Here is a 7,258-nt window from a genome sequence, read left to right on the forward strand (position 1 = left end):
TATTCACCCATCCAAACATCTGAGAATACATCCTACTGACTCCCTGGGTCTTAGAAAACAACCGGGGCCTTAGTCATCAGAGAAATGCAAATCAAAACAACTCTGAGATTCCATCTTATACCTGTCAGAATGGCCAAGATCAAAAACACTGATGACAACTTATGCTGGAGAGGTGGGGTTAGGGAACACTCCTGCATTGCTGGTGGGAGTGTAAGCTGGTACAGCCCCTTTGGATATCAGTGTGGCGATTTCTCAGAAAATTAGGAAATAACCTTCCTCAAGACCCAGCAATACCACTTTGGGTATATATATCCAAAGGATGCTCAATCGTGCCACAAGGACAGGTGCTCAACTATGTTCATAGCAGCTTTGTTTGTCATAGCCAGAACCTGGAAACAACCTAAATGCCTCTCGACTGAAGAATGAATAAGGAAAACGTGGTACATTTACACAATGGAGTACTACACAGCAGAAAAAAAAATGACATCTTGAAATTTGCAGGCAAATGGATGGAGCTAGAAAACATCATTTTGAGTGAGGTAACCCAGACCCAGAAAGACAGTTATCACATGTGCTCACTCATAAGTGGTTTTTAAACATAAAGCAAAGAAAACCAGCCCACAAATCACAATCCCAGAGAACCTAAACAACAATGAGGACCATAAGAGAGACATATATAGATCTAATCTACATGGCAAGTAGAAAAAGACAAGATCTCCTGAGTAAATTGGGAGCATGGGGACCTTGGGAGAGGGTTGAAGGGGAGGGGAGAGGCAGGGAGGGGAACAAAGAAAAAAATGTAGAGCTCAACAAAAAATAAAATAAAAAAAAGAACAAAAAAGAAAACAACCGGGGACCCTGTTTGCCAAAGGCTTCCCATATAGGGATGAAAGCAGACACCATAACAATGACCCAGGAGAACATACGGAGGAGGTGCAACTTAGTGTGCTTGCCTTGCAAGCATGAAGCCCTAGGTTCCATCCCCAGCACCACACAAGGGATAGAGGGTGCTTGTAGAGTAATCCCAGCACTTGGGAGGTGGAGGAGAATCAGGAATTCAAGGTCAATCTGGGCTATAGTAGGCCCTGTCTCAAAAACAAAACACCAGAGGATCCCAAACACACAAAACCGAACCGGGACCTAAAGAAGATCTGAGCAGATGGCTCAGGGATTGAGAAGAACCAAGAGAAGCTTGTGCAGGAGAGGGGAGGTAGATACGAAACAGTCGGAAGGCACCTGTAGCCAAGGACCAGTGCAAATCCAGCCCTGAGTGGAACAGCCCTGCTTCTAGCACAGGGCTCACCTAGAATCCACAGCAAGTTTGGAGGAAGACTGGAAGCATTGAGTCAGACACGTCCTGGAAGAGCAATGCTCTGCTTCCCAGGTGAGGTCTAGAGAGGAAGCATGCTTACTTAGTCCAGCTGGGCTGTGTAGTGGGCGTGTGCTCTTGGCTCTCCTGCACTTTGTCCTGGGGGTGGGGTGGCAGGTAGCAGCCCTGCAGGAAACTTCCGCAGCATCTCTAGCGCCTTTACCTGTTAGCCTTGGAGACATCAGCTCAAAGGCAGTGAAGGCTAATGGCTCTCAAATATGCATCCCTGTGCTCTTGCATATTCGAGAGCTGTGGGAGCCAAGCAGCTGGTCAAGTGAGTCGGTGTAGTATTTACCAACCGTGTACGGTGCCCCTTTCCACACACATCGTTCCCGCTGAAGCAGGTATTTCGAAACTGCCTTTGCTAAGAGGCACTGACTCCAAGCCCAGCAGCCCTGCTTTCACAAGGTGTCTCTTTCTTTACTCTGGCCCAGACTCTGGCTTAACTGCATGGGCCTGTCAGTTTCTATGGAGTGTTTGTCTGCCCAAACCCGTTTCATCTCTCTTCAATACTGAAAGCACAAAACCCATTGTCTAAACCTGCAGTCACCTTGGGTTTCAGGAGGAGCGAATCATGCAGGACACAGCACTCACAGGATGATGTCCCTGTAGAGGCTGCAGCCTGGAGTCCATCATCCTGAAGAGACTACACTGGACCTTTGGTGACTGCAGGAATTAGCGGATTAGCATTCAGGACCAGGACTGAGGCTGTGATGGGCAGGCCCACACCTTAACCTAGGACTGCTTACACAGATCTCTTGCCTCCTGCCCCAGTGATTCCTGTTTAAATCTCAGCACCCCCAAGATCAGCGTGGGCTCATTGAACCTCCTCCACTTTATTTGTTCCTCTTCCCAGCCTGTTGTTTAATCTCCTCTCTGCACCTTGGCATTCTGTTGTTTGTTTGTTTTTTGTTTATTTTTTTTTTTTTTTTGAGACAGGTTCCCTTGTAACCCTGACTAGCTTAAAACTCACAGTGTAACTGAGGATGACCGTAAACTCTTGACCCTTCTGCCTCCATCTTCTGAGTGATAGAAATACAGTCTTGCCCTGGAAAGTGGTGGCATGCACCTTTAATCCCAGCACTTGGGAGGCAGAGGTAGGCGGATCTCTGTGAGTTCAACGCCAGCTTGGTCTTACAGAGTTAGTTTAAGGACAGCCAGGGAAACCCTGTTTTGAAAAAGCAGAAATAAAACAGAAAAGAAATGTAGTCTTGCTCTACCATATCCAATTTATGCAATCCAGGGCTTGAACCCAGGACTTCCTATATGCTAGGTAAGCACTCTACCAACACAGCTACATTGCTTTTAGAGCTTTTCAAATTCTCCATCTCTTTAACTAGGGTACTGGAGATCCACCTGCCTATGCCTCCAGGTGCTGGGATTGAAGGCATGGGCCACAACCACCCGGCTCCCAGGCACTCATTTAAACCCGAGAACTGCTCCGGAGGCTGGTGGATCTACTCCATCCTAATTAGGCGCTTCATTGATGCAAGGCTTCTATTGTCACATCTAATCGTTTATTCAGCAACCTGTTTAGTGGACACTTGGTGCATTGCTTTTGTTAGGAGCAATAGCACAGAAAGGAACAGAGTGGTCCACGATCAAAGATGGAAGCAGAGACAGGATATAGACCCAAGGTTACCTCCCACGAAAGGACCCAGATCACTGGGGTGAGTGGCACTAGGAAAGATCCAGACACAAGCTGGGTGGTTTGACAGAGGTTGGCATCCACTCCAGTTCCGAAAGGTGAGGCTTGGGATACATCTGAAATATGAGCTTCTGTGTTGAGGAAGCTGCGGCACAAAGGACAGACAGCAAGCAGCCCGTGGGCATGCCCTGGGAACCCTGTGAATGTGGAGAGGTGTCCCAGCCTTGGCTGGGTGATTCTGAGAGGGGCCAGACCCACAAACGCTCTGCAGAAATGAGGTTTGTTGCAACAGAAGGCCACCAGGACATGACTGGCCTTGAGGTGCTAAGGTATTAAAGAGGAACAAGGCATTCAAGTCAACTTAGCCTTAAAGCATTAGGGAGGCTTTCCCGTCAACCCAGAGAGAGCTTTGTAACAACAGGCTTAAAGGGAGAAGAGGGAGAGCGCCACCTTTGTGGCTGGAGATCCTGTTGGTGTGGGTGCTGTCAGAGAAATCCACACACAAAGAACATGTGTGACTTTACCAATTTTTCAGGGGCTGGCAGGAAGCTTTCTGTGACACGTGTTAGTCTGGGATAGCCTGCATGATTCACGGGGATTAGCCTGCATGACCTTAGAATGGAGGCACAAGGTGCAGGTAGGACCATAAACTATGCCGTCAAAACTACAGCATAGATTGGCTTCTTAACTGTCACAGGGAGACCCGTGGTGGAGTGAGGCCTGATTGATTTCTTCAGACTGTGAGATCTGGCCTCCTAGAGCGACAGCTGCCTTCAAAGGACAAGCCTGTGATCTAACACTACCAAGCCTTCAATGCCAGGGGCTCGTGGACCATAGAGAAGTGCTGAGGATTTGTGGGGAACCAAGAAGTGACACAGTAGAAATCGAAGAGGGTATCAGCAGGTAGGATGAAGACGGTGGAGAATGGGGGTGTCTGTCTGCCACTTGACCATAGCTAGCTTCTCTCTACAGCATCCTGGGCAGAAAGAATATGCTTTAATGAAGTATCGGGCCTTCTGGCCCCAAATGCAAAGGGCTACAAAGCAGCAGCTGAATGTCATGATGTTATAATTAGTTTCTTTAATTAACTCAGGAATTACATTTGTGACTTATAATCACTTATTCAGCAGGTTATTTAATGGGGCAGTTTGTGTTAGGGGCCATGGTAGGAATAAAAGCAAAATCAATCCAGATGCTCGCATCAAAATTGGAGAGAAAAGCTATGAAATATCCACACACACCCCCACACACACCCAAGGCCGCCATGTAGCTCCTTGTTTCATTTTCCCATGTATCCATCCATCCCTTCATCTGTCCTGGAGCTTTCTATCCATTGGTGATAGACCCATCCATCTATCCACCCTCCACCCTGCTCCTACCCAGGTACACATCTGTGCACACACTGTTACGGGAATCTGAACAAAGCGAAGAGACACGGAAACTTCCTCAGGCAAAAAGACTTTAATCACATTAGTGGTGTCAGTTGAAGAAAAAAAAAACCTGAGGGACTGATAAACATAAAACGAGGCCTGACCTTAATGTGGGATTCCAAAGAAACCCAGATGTGGAGGGAGGGAGGCTGATCAGGGATGTAGCTAAGTGTCTTAACTAGGGTTTCTATTGCTGTGAAGAGACACCATGACCACAGCAACTCTTACAAAGGAAAACGTTTAATTGTGGTGGCTCGCTTATAGTTCAGAGGTTTAGTCCATTATCATCATGGGACATGGTGGCATGCAGGCAGACATGCTGCTGGAGAGGAAGCTGAGAGTTCTGTATCTTGCAGTCAACAGTCACTGAGTGTAGCTTGAGTAAAGAAGACCTCAGAGCCAACACTTTCTCCAGCAAGACTGCTACTCCAGCCAGGCCACACCCTTTACTAGTGCCTCTCCCTTTGAGAGCCATTCCACTCACTGGCACCTAAACACTTTTTAACAATATCATGATTCAAAGTACATTCAGTCCAATTTCAAAAGTCAAAGTCGATTACAGTCTCAACAATGTCTAAAATCCAAAGTTCAAAATCCCTTCTGACACTCAAGGCAATCTCTTAACTGTAATCCCCTGTAAAATCAAAATCAAAAAGCAGATCACTATACTTTCAACATACAATGGCACAGTGTTGAATGAGGCTGCTAGTGTGTCCCAGCTGCCAAGACTCCCAAAATAACCACACAGAAACTATATTAATTAAATCACCACTTGGCCAATTGCTTAAGTGTATTGCTAGCTAGCTCTTACACCTAGAATTAACCCATTTCCATTATTTTATATTTTACCACGAGGCTCGTGGCCTACTGGCAAGGTTCCAGCGTGTCTGTCTCCGATGGCGGCTCCATGGCTTCCCCCCTGGCTCTGCCTTCCTTCTCCGAGCATTCAGTTTAGTTTTCCCTACCTAGCTCTGTTCTACCCTATCAGGCCAAGCCAGTTTTCTTTATTCATTAATGGTAATCACAGCATACAGAGGGAAATTGTAACATGAGGGCCTGCTTGTTGGGGTTTCTGTCCTGCCCAGTTCCCACAGTCGTGAGGTCCCGAAGAATCACACAGAAGCCTATATTAATTATAAACTGATTGGCCCATTAGCTCAGGCTTCTTCTGGCCTTCTCACCCGAATCACGCACTGCAACCTCCATGGCTGGACTTTCCCGTTTCATCAGGTCCGTCGCCATCCTATGACGGTGATGAGGCCGCCTTCAGTGGTCTCTCGGCATATTTCCTGTCGAAAGTGTCACTAGCCCAGAGTGCACTTTGCCCACCTGATCAAGGTTAGGAAACCCCGGGCATGTAAACCAGAGCCGATATTCTTCCTAACCATCTAAAAAGATGGACACCAGAGGGCGCCGTGGGACCACATTTTCTGCCAAAAAAGGGGTCAGGCTGGCGTCCCTCACAAGCCGGTTTTGATTTAAGGCCTTGTTGCCCAGTGGGTTTGAATCAGCTACAGCGGACGCACCCAACCACCCACCTCTTTCTTTCCAAGCGATGAGATGCTTCACCTTTCAGAGTTCCTGATGACGCATCCGTTTGATTTCATGCTCATAGAGATCTTGTTGTACTATGAAAAGGACAAAGGGCGTGGATATGTATCGAGTGTCCTCTGAGAGACTTGCCCCGTGCAATGGTTACACTGCTCTGTGCCATGGGGCAGGCTCTTCCCGAACCTTCGCTGGCTGCCCGCTGATTGCAGATGGTGGAGGTATTACAGCTGGGGTTGCCAGTGAAATCTGCCTGAGCATCTTGCGTCTGCAGGAGCTGCAGGCCTCTTCGTCTGGGAATCCTTTAGTGGGCCCAGCAGCGTGAACTCCATTCTCTTCGCAGGCGCCTGAGCCAGCTGTGTGTGCACACAGCTGAGCTGCCTGCCCTTCTGGGCCCGGCATCTGTTAGGTTGGATTAACACAGCCACACCAGAATATGGCAATGAAGTAGCTGGTGCCAACTCCTTGAAGCAGGGAAGGACCCTGGAGTGAGGGCAACCCTTGGGCAGGGTGTGCCCTCTCTGACCCTCAGATACCCATCTATCAAAAAAGGGATCAGACTTGAGATGTGGCTCAGTTGATAGAGCGTTTGCTTAGTACGCATGAAGCCCAGGGTTTTATTCCCAGTACTGTGAAAAACCAGCTATGGTAGTTCACGTATGGAATCCTGGCAGTTAGGAGGTGGAGGCAGGAGGATCAGGGGTTTATGGTTAGTTGGTTACATGAGCCTTTGCCTCAAAAAAAAATTTTTTTTAGGTGAGGGTTGGACAAGATGGATCTAGGACTACTTTCACATCTAAATCAGTCCGTGCTGGTGGGGGCGTTTTGAGGACTGGTGACATGGGGACAGTATTCTTAGGCTGGGATTTTTTTATGCTTCTCATAGTAAGTCATTTGGCCAGAGATGTTCCTTGCAGAGGAACATGACATGTCTTGGATAAGATGGTTGAAAAAAAAGATGCAAAGCCCAGGTGAGGTGACACACACCTTTCACCCCAACCCTCAGCCCTCAGGAGGCAGAGGCAGGTGGGTCTCTGTGATTGCAGGGTCAGACCGATTCACATAGTGAGTTTCAGGCTGTGGACTGAGAAGTGAGGAAGCATGGGAACTTACTGTTGTAGAAAACAAAGGATTTACTGCTGGCTCTGTAGGCAGGAGCCACTGCGTCACATCTGTCCCCACCATATGGTATTGTCCTGGCCAAGGATAGGTGCTCAACATATGACTGGATGGATGGATGGATGGATGGATGGATGGATGGAT

The 7,258-nt window shown here is 47.9% G+C and overlaps 1 long non-coding RNA gene across 1 annotated transcript; it reads right to left on the reverse strand.

The window, feature by feature from the left end:
• Positions 1 to 4,463: 4,463 nt before the first annotated feature.
• On the reverse strand, positions 4,464 to 7,252 carry LOC126509041 (uncharacterized). The gene is made up of 2 exons (XR_007594035.1): positions 6,182 to 7,252; positions 4,464 to 6,075 (listed from the first exon to the last, which is right to left on the reverse strand). It is a non-coding gene; the product is annotated as an uncharacterized lncRNA (long non-coding RNA).
• Between the last annotated feature and the right edge of the window lie 6 nt (positions 7,253 to 7,258).

The sequence above is a fragment of the Alexandromys fortis genome, unplaced genomic scaffold (assembly GCF_014885135.2).
Source record: "Alexandromys fortis isolate MF-2015 unplaced genomic scaffold, M_Fortis_MF-2015_v1.1 scaffold_26, whole genome shotgun sequence".
Taxonomy (NCBI): Eukaryota; Metazoa; Chordata; class Mammalia; order Rodentia; family Cricetidae; genus Alexandromys; species Alexandromys fortis.